This window comes from Zalophus californianus, chromosome 6, assembly GCF_009762305.2.
Source record: "Zalophus californianus isolate mZalCal1 chromosome 6, mZalCal1.pri.v2, whole genome shotgun sequence".
In the NCBI taxonomy this organism is placed as follows: domain Eukaryota; kingdom Metazoa; phylum Chordata; class Mammalia; order Carnivora; family Otariidae; genus Zalophus; species Zalophus californianus.
Window position 1 is genome coordinate 53,444,833 of NC_045600.1, and position 10,390 is coordinate 53,455,222.

The following is a 10,390-nucleotide window of genomic DNA, read 5'->3' on the forward strand; positions in this document are numbered from 1 at the left end:
GGTCCCTGCTGGAAGAGCAGTGGCCTGACATTGCCGCGGATCATGGTTTATGGCAACCCTGAGCTGAGAGCCCGCTCCTCGGCTCTGTCTCTGCATGCAGCCAGCTCTCCTGCTCTGATACCCAGGAGCTCTGCCGCACTCAGGCACCCCCAGTCTTTCTGTGACCCTGAGGACCCTGAGACCACACTGTCTCACAAGTTTTCCACCCCCTTCTTAGCCACTGGAGCAACATCCCTCAGCGGAGCCGACTTCTAAAGTTCCGATTTTTGTGCTCTGCTGCTCTATCACTTGCCAGAAGCGGCAGCTGGAGGCCCCCTCCCCTGCCGTCTATCCTCCCAAATATCACCTTGGATTCACTTCTCTGCACATCCTACCTTCCAGAAAGTGGTTGCTTTTCTGTTCCGAGAGTTGTTTCTATTCTTTTCTTTGATCTCCTGTTGAGTTCGTAGTGTTCGGAATGGTTTGATCCCTATCCAGCTGAATTCCTGAGACCAGCTGAAATCCAGGTCTCCTAATCTTGTTCCTAATCTGCCATCTTGTTACACACATCCCCCCCCACTTGATATGATTTTAACTTAAATTTATTGAGACTTATTTTGTGACCTAGCATATAATCTTTCCTGGAAAATGTTCCATGTGGGTTTGTGAAGAATATGCATCCTGTTGCTTTTAGACAAGATGTTCTGTATATATCTTTGAAGTCAATCTGGTCTAATGTGTCATTTAAGGCTGATGTTTACTTACTGATTTTCTTTCTGGATGATCTATCCTTTGATGAGAATAGCGTATTAAAGTCCACAACTCTTACTGTACTACTATTTCTCCCTATATGTCTGTTAACATATGCTTTATATATTTAGATGCTTCCATGTTATGTGCATAAATATTTACAAATATTGTATCCTTTTTTGGATTGGCCCCTTTATAATTTGTAGTGATTTTCTTTGTCTCTTATAATCTTTGTTCTATAGTTTCTTTTGACATGAGTGTAGCTACCTCAGTTATCTATTGGTTTCCATTTACATGGAATATCTTTTTTCTATCCCTTTACTTTCAGTGTGTGTATGTACTTATATCTGAAATTAGTTTCTTTTAGGCAACATATGCATGTGTCTTATTATTATTATTATTATTATTATTCATTTAGCCACTCTATATCTTTTGATGGGAAAATTTAGTCCATTTACATTTAAAATAATTATTGATAGGTATGTCTTTTTGCCATTTTGTTATTTCCTGTCTGTTTTGTAGTTTCTGTGTGCCTTTTTTCTTGGTCTCTTCCTTTGTGATTGGATGGTTTTCTGCAGTGGTATACTTACATTCCTTTCTCTTTATCTTTTGTGTATCTATTGTAGGTTTTTGCATCAGGGTTACCATGAGGCTTATATAAAACAATTCATAATCATCTATGTTAAGTTGATAGCAATTTACTTTGAACGAAATTTAAGACTGCCTTTATATTTACTCACATCCACACTTTGTTTTTGATGTCACAATTTACATCTTTTTGTCTTGTGTATTCCCTAATTACTGTAGTCATAGTTATTTTTACTACTTTTGTCTTTTAACCTTCATACTAGTTTTATTTGTGATTAGCCCACCACCTATACAACATTCGATAATTTTGAATTTTACTACATATTTACATTTACCAGTGAGAATTACACTTTCATGTCTTTCCTGTTACCGATTAGTCCCTTTTAGTTTCAGGTTAAAAAAAAAAAGGCCCTTTTACATTCTTCTAAGTCCAATCTAGTGTTGATGAAAACCTTTAACTTTGCTTGTCTGGAAAACTTTCTCTCCTTCAATTCTGCATGACAACTTTTCTGGTTAGAAAATTCTTGGTTGGAAGTTTCTTTTTCTTTCAACAATTTGAATATATTATGCTGCTCTCTTCTGGCCTGCAAAGTTTCTGCTGAAAAATCCTCTTACAGAGGTTCCCTAGTATGTAATATGCTGTTTTTCTCTTGCTGCTTTTAAGATTCTCTCCTTTTATTTAACTTTTGACACCTTAATTGTAATGTGTCTTGGTGTGGGTCTTTTTGGGCTCCTCCTATTTGGAATAATCTGAACTTCCTGGATATGGATGTCTGTTTCCTTCCCCTGGTTAGGGAAGTTGTCAGCCATTATTTCTTCAAAAATGTTTTCTGCCCCTTTCTCTTTCTCTTCTGGGACCTCTATTATGCAAATGTTGGTTCCCTTGATGTTGTCCTTTAAGGCCCTTAAGCTATCTTCACTTTTTTCATTTCTTTTTCTTTTTGCTGCTCTGATTAGATAAGTTCCTTGTTTTGAGCTATTATTTTCTTCTGTTTCTTCTAGTCTACAGTTGAAACCCTTTAGTGTATTTTTTTAGTTAAGTTATATTTTTCAGCTCCATGACTTATATTTGGCACTTTTTTTTGGACATGAAGACCAAATTATATATTTTTTTATTATATCACAATATCACAACCAATATCAGTCTCTCCTTTCTTCTTAGTGACTACTTGGTACTTTCTTGTTTTTGTTATTCATGTTCTCACTTTGGTAATCTTTCTCTCCAGCTTGATGAGCACTTTTATAATTGTTATTTTGAATTGTTTATCAGCTAAATCACTTACCTCCATTTCATTAAGGTCTGTTTTTGAGGTTTTTATCTTATTCTTTCATTTGGAACATATTCCTCTGTTTCTTCATTTTCCTTGACTCTCTGTGTTGGTTTCTATGTATTAAAGAGCCACATTTCCAAGGCTTGAAGAAGTGGCCTTATGTAGGAGATGGGCCTTATCATTCAACCCTGCCCTAGCTCTTTGTTGTCTCTCAAGTCTTTGTGATGATCCAAGCATCCTATTGTTTTAGTTGATCTCAGTATTTGATAGTGTGCAAGACCTGTCAGTGTCCCAAAAGGGAGAATATCAGTCTGCATCTAGACTCAGACTGATTGGAAACCAAACATTCAGGCAGCAGCTTTTAAAGTATGTAAGTATATATAGTCCTGAGGGACTATAAGCATATTCCTGCTGGCCACAAGTATTGGACAATCTAGAGATGTCCCCTGGGTGACAAAAATTGGGATTCCAGACAAGGGTACAAACCCCTATCTGGGTGATATTGGCAACCTGCCCATTCAGGTTGAAGTTCCAAGACAAGTAAATACACATCTTTAACAGAAGACTGAAGGTATGTTTTATTCTGCCATCTATAGTGTGCCCTTTGGGTGGTAGCTGACCAAGAATTGTCTCACCATTTGTTATAGTCCCATGGGACCTAGGAATGCAAGCCCTGCTTGGCAGCAAAGCCAAGTGATCAAGGGGCTACCCTTGGGTGGGAGCCACAAAATGTGGAGAACCAGAAGTAAAAACCAGGGCACTAGATGCATGTACAAGTTTTCCTCTGAAAGATATGGGTACTCTGGACCTCAGCACTGGAAGAGTGTGAATTGAGCACCTGTCTTCCAAGGTCTTTGGAAAGGATTACAGTTGGCCCTTAGATGTATGTTTAATTAGAAGCCTGCCCCTCAGGCAACAACTATAAAGATGAACTAATGGGCCTTATTCACAGAAAAACTGGGTGCCTCAATTTGTTGCTTTTCTATGTGCTCTGGGGATGGTAGGTGGGTAAGAATGTGTTGTCCATTTGTTATAGTCCTGTGGGGCTTGCTAGTATAAACCCTGCTAGCCACCAGAGGCTAGCAACTAAGATGTATCACCCGGGTGGCTGCTCTAAAAATCAGGGCACCAGACAAGGGTACAAGTTCCTTTCTAGGAGTGAGGCAGAGGGAAAGCACAAATATGCCACCCATTGTTCTCTGTCCACAGAGAATATTTCAGTAGGTTCCTAGGTGTATGTTAAATTCCTGCCACTCTGGTCAGTACTTTAAGGTAAGCAAATAAGCCTCTTTAACAGAAAGTTTAAGTGCTTTGCAGTCAGCTGCCTCTATGCTGGACCTGGGGGTGGGTGAGTCTACATATGCAAGCCTTTTAAGAATGCTTCTTTATTCACTGTAGCCTTGTGGGTTTTGTGGACACAAACCCTGTTGGTTTTCAAAATTAGATGTTTTGGGAACTTGTCTCGCAGGTGCAGGTCTTAAAAGTTGGGGTGTCTGATATGGGGTTCAAACCCTCTTATTTTTAGGGAAACATTTGAGCTTCTGAGTTTCCTCCCACTTGTGGGTTATAGTGCCAGGGGTGGAGTTTATGGTGATACTGTGTCAGCTTCTCCTACCCACTTAATACAGAGTTTTCTTGTTTACTTGATGTGTAGCAGTCAGTCAATGAGTTTTTAGCTTTTTTTTTTTCAGAAAAAAATTGTTCCATATGAGTTATAGATTTGGTGTGCTGGTGGGAGGAGATGAGTTCAGGCTCTCTCTACATTGTTATCTTGAACTGGAACTCATGCAAGTGTTCTTTTATTTTTATTATGTATATTTCAAACAAATTATTTAGACATATTCTTTTGTTTTTAAGCAATTTGTATTAAACATGATTTTGAAGGACAAGAATTAGAGGTGATAATTGGAATAAGTCTAACCAGCTCTTTCAAGTAATTTTATTGCAAAAGCAAAAGCAATATAGGTGGTAGATGGAAGGGAATACTGTGGCCCTAAAGAGGCTTCCATAAGTTTGTTTATATAGGGGATTTTATTTTGGTGAGCACTTTTGGATGGGTTGTTTTGCTTCATTCTAAGTTAATGGAAGTGTTCTAGTAGAGAAGAAAAATTAACTCCATAAAGAGGTGTCATTTACTTCAGCCATGTCCTTGAGAGGAAGGGAGGGGAGGAGATCCAGTCCCACTATTCATTAACAGGGACTTTGTGCTCCAGCCACACTGAACATGGATAGTTCTACAGATTACTGTGTCTTTCACAGCACCATGCCTACATACTGTTTATACTACCTTTAATTCTCCTTTGGCACTCTCCACCTGAGTATTTTTCATTCTTCAAGAAGTCAGTTCAAATGTCACCAGACAAAATTAGGCAATCTCTCCACAAAGATTCCACAGTCTCTCTACATAGGTCTTTGGAAATCATATTTAATGTTCTGCATTCTGACTTCCTCACTAGTTTGTTAGCATTTTGTCTTACTCATTTGTGTTTATTTCTATGGTCTAGTACTAAGTCTGACATATCATAATTTGTCATAAAATGTTTAAATGAATAAAAAGTAGAGATTTCACTTAAAAATACTGGATTGTATAAAATGTTTTTGAGGGCATAATTAGTTCCCCTATCTCCTCACATCCAGAAGGAGAGAAAAGTCTACAATTAAAAGAAAGTAAGATAAAGATATATTAATCCACTTTCCTCCAAAAATCTGGAATAACCGACAAAGAATGAAAAGTTGAGAGGGTATAAGCCTTCCATATTTAATGAAAAAATAAAAGTCATCCAGAAGAAATATATATCTGATGCTGCTACAAAATCTGGTCCATAATTATACATGCCTTCCATTACCTAAAGCAAAAACTGCATGTGCACAAAAGTGAGGCTAATAGTTCTGAAGATAACTTTGATTAGCAGCATATGTCAAAAATTGTGGGTGGGTCATCGTATTAAAGGATTGAGGTCTCTATGGAGACTTAGCCCAATAACATCGATAAGTAGGGAAGGGGGTGCTGGAAAGGGAAAACCATGCTGATGTGCCATCTAAACTAGCTCTCTAGTCAAGAAGGTTTTAATTAGGAAATATGCTCCAAGTTCCATAAAAATGACCAGTTTTATTAGACAGTAACTGACTGTAAACTTAATAGGATATGAAGCTGTTTCAGGTTAATTTTCCTATCCCTTTTTTTCCTGTCTCTTCTTATACTATTTAACAAATATCTAGCCCCATCCAAAAATGAATAATAATGTGGAAAGAACAATGGTAAGGCAGTGTTTTTTTTTTTTTGTGATACACCAAAAAAAAGCATTCTTTGAAAGTGACAAAAATTTAAAGAAATTATCAAAGCTTTAAAATATATTTTGTAAAAGATAACACAAGATACAAAGTAATCTGGCAAAGATCAGGTTACTAACAGTAGAAAATGAAAATCTAAAGCCATATTGTAAATAACAATTATAAGGTATATATTACTAAAAGCATTGTTACATTGAGGAAATCAAACGGAACAGAATGGAAAGAATAACATTTATATATACCATAAATATATAAAACAGAAGATTTCAACACACACTGTGGAAGAATAATGATTACCATGTGTGCACACTTGCAGAAATTTGCCTTTTCAGTTGGATAAATCTACTGGGAAGAGGATGAATCTTCACTTGCCATATGTGTGCTGCATATAAAAGGAAGGTGTGCTTAACAACTTTTTGCTCTCTCACAGGAGAAGTGATATTTAGTTAATACAATTTTATGAATGGTGGATGTGAGATTAATTATGATGGTCTTCAGGTGTGTGCACTGTAAAGAAGGACATTTCTATTTGAAAAAAAAAACCCCACAAAATTGCACCTAAATATAATATAGACACAAAAAAGCAGGTGGCCACAAAAAGTCCTCTTAATCTTAATCATCTCGAAGGACATAGCAAGAAAAATCAATTTGGTCAAATGATGGCCACTAAGTACATTTCTTTTCAGTGTGATTTTGAAAAGAAGTAAGTAGTGATTAACAGCTTCTTTTTTTACTCTCTGTGAAGGAAGTTGGCTGTGAAAGCAATAAGCTCTTGTTGAAGTTTTTTCAAATTGAGGAATGAGATAGAAACAATTCTTCTGAACACAGAGAATGCCAGTGAAGACCATTCCTGATTTCAAGTGGCTTACTCTAAGGGCCTGTCTCAGGGAAAATTTAGGCTGTGTCCTATCTCCTCAAACTCCATTGCCGAAATCAGATCATATGGTTAAATCAATTATATGTCGGAAGAGAAAGTAACCTTCACTTGGGGGAGGGCATATTGTCAGTGTTGGGGACAATAATATAATCTATTATACACATCAAACACTTCCATTGTAATTTTGAGTATGAAATTTTTTCCCCCAACTATTTAGAAAAATTTCTTATGTAAGTAAAATTTGTATACAGAATTTTTGGGGATATGAGCCCATATTCAATTTTCAGATGTCACTTCTAACATACAGCATTAAATATTTTTCTTCTTTACACATGCATTTCAATTGTTAATTGAGCAAAAGTGTATCTTAATCTGAATATTTTTTAATAAACATGCCTAATTATTTTAATCAGAAATTTTACTAAAAGTCATAGTTGAAGTAATTGAAGATATCGCAGTGAGAATTAGACTGGTAAAGGGGTGGAATTGCAAATAGCATCATATATATTGTTAAAAGATTGTTGTTATATAAGACAGATTTAAGATTTTTATTTATCATTTATTTGAGAGAGAGAGAATGAGAGACAGCATGAGAGGGAGGAGGGTCGGGGGAGAAGCCGACTCCCCACTGAGCAGGGAGCCCAATGCGGGACTTGATCCCAGGACTCCAGGATCATGACCTGAGCCAAAGGCAGTCGCTTAACCAACTGAGCCACCCAGGAGCCCATAAGACAGATTTAACTTATTCCATGTGATTCAAGAAACCATGCTTAGAAAATAAAGAAGACAGATGTTTTAGACAGTGTGTGGCCCCACCTAAATTTGTATGTTGGATCCCTAACCAGAAGTTTGACAGTATTAGAGATAGGGCTTTTAGGGAGATAACTAAAGTTAAATGAGATCATAAGGTTGGGTCCCTAATCCAGTAGGACTGTTGTTCTTATTATCAGAGCTCTCTCTGTCTGCCATGCGAAGGGAGAAGGTGGTGATCTACAAGTCAAGAAGAAATCTCTCACCAGGAACCAAATTTGCCAGCACTTTGATCATGTGCTTGTATCCTAAGAACTGTGAAAAAAATGTGTATTGTTTAAGCCACCCAGTCTGTGCTATTTCGTCTTGGTAGCCAAAGAAGACCAATTTAATATAAATGATGTCTTAATTTGGCAAACAGCTTTCTTAGAATTCGAGTATTTTTATAAGGTATAATGCAGCCTGTGTAGCAAACTTTTATTTGTGAAAAAGAAAAAATGGCTTATATGCTTGTACAGGTTAGAATTGAAACAGCTAACTTAGCTATTTTATATTTGTTTTACAAATACATTAACAAGCTGCCCATATTTATTTATTTATTTTTATTAAGAACTCTACAGAATTTATTAAGAACTCTACAGAAGTATTCCTGCATTTGAAAATGATTACATCATGCACACACACACACACACGTGTGTGTGTGTGTGCATGTGTGTGTGTGTGTGTGTGTGTGATTTCTTCATGAATGCTGAAGGGCAGAATTATCAGAACAAAAGGTGATAAGGTGACCGGAGAGAGGTGACAGAATTTTTGGTGTTCTTGAGATTAGCAACAACAAAAACATGACCATGTGTGGATTTTTCAATATACTCTTTAGTTTCTGCATTTAATTTGACTTACATTTTTAAAACAGTTCATAAAGCTTCTTCATTCATCTAATACATCATATAATATGGTGGCTATGTTCTGTCTGTGTATCTGTGCTTTATTTCTCTTAAAGTGCTAGAAGACGTGTGAACAAGTACAGAGTGCAATTGGATTAGCCATATAGGCAAAAGAGTGAACTAATTTTGACATGAACAAAGAGCAATTCTTCAGTCACCAAGGGCTATGTGACTGTTCAATCCTGATCCTGCATTTAAAAAAAAAATCACTGCAGTATAAATTAATACCATCTTGTCTTTTCTAGAAAGACAAAAGAATCCATTTAAACAATTCTTGCATCTTTTATAACCATGTAGTTTAAATATTTTCTGCCATGGTACCCAGTATCCTTTCTACTTAGGTCTATAAGATATATTTATATTTTAGTGTAATATCAGAAAAAAACTCTAAAGATTATTTCTGGTTTTCTTTTTAAGAAAAAATTACAACATTGCATTTACATTTGCATTACACATGCAAATTACAATATTACATTTCCCCTTTTTATAATTAATTGATTTAAAGGTATTTATATTTGTAAGATATAAGTAATTAGTTCATCTCTGTGACTTACTGATATCTACTCCCATTGATACTGAAGATGGTCTTTCAATCCATTGAGGTCTTAGCAGGATCAGGATACATTTTCAAACCCATTAACTGGGCATAGTTTTAAAAGTTGACTATTGGGGCACATGGGTGGCTTAGTTGTTAAGTGTCTGCCTTCCGCTCAGGTCATGATCCCAGGGTCCTAGGATGGAGCCCTGCATCGGGCCCCTTGCTCAGCGGGGAACCTGCTTCTCCCTCTCCCACTCCCCCTGCTTGTGTTCCCTCTCTCACTGTCTGTCTCTCTCTCTCTGTCAAATAAATAAATAAAATCTTAAAAAAAGAAAGAAAATTCTAATAAGTTAAATAGTAAAAACGAATTTAACTTAATAAGCACTAAGATTTATTTCATATTCAAATCATGCATTATAAAATCCACTTCATTAAAATACAACTATTTATTACAGGTGAAATGAAGATATTCTTAATAATTTGAGCATGGCTCATAATAATATTTTATCATTAATTACCTTGTAGAAATTTCTGTTATCCTTTTTATTTGTATAGTGCTTTGCATTTCACAAAGAAGCTTTACAACTATTACCTTATTACTAAGAATAACTCAATGGAATGAATGCTAATTTTCTAGATAAATTTCATTTACTTGAATGAAAAAAAATCAAAGACCTAATTGAGTTTGATAGCACATATGCAAGGTTGAATATAAATAAAATGCTTAATTGCAGAAAACTGGTTTTATAGCCAAGACTTACCAGGGAAATAAGAAAGCAAAACCATTCATTTAAAAATCAAAAATAGGGCAACTTGATGGCTCAGTTGGTTAAGCATCTGCCTTCCTCTCAGATCGTGATCTCAGGGTCCCAGGATGGAGTCCCATATCGGGCTCCCTTCTCAATGGGAAGTCTGCTTTTCCCTCTCCCTCTGCCCCCCCCACCACTCATGAGTATGTGCTCTCTGTCTCTTTCTCTCTCTCTCTCTCTCTCTCAGATAATAAATCTTTAAGAAAGTTTAAAAAATTAAAATAAATATTGTGAGGAGTTATATAAAAGATTAACCACATTATTCTATGTTATTATTTCCATATAATTTATCAACTTGGGTTATTTAATATTGTTATCATAAACAATTGAAATATATGGAAGACATAAAATCCATTTAAATGACTTAAATGGTCACTTTCTGGCCATGATACTATCTCTTTCAAACATGACCCCATTAAGGAAGAATAATTTTTCCCACACACTGTCTAAATAGCTGCATGGAGAGGCAAAAGAAAATCAGAATCTTATACATCAATGACACAGTTCTTCCTTTTTAATACATGGAAAAAATATTACTTTACTAAATGTGTTTCTTATTTCAATTATTTCTTAATGAAAATAAGATTAATAAT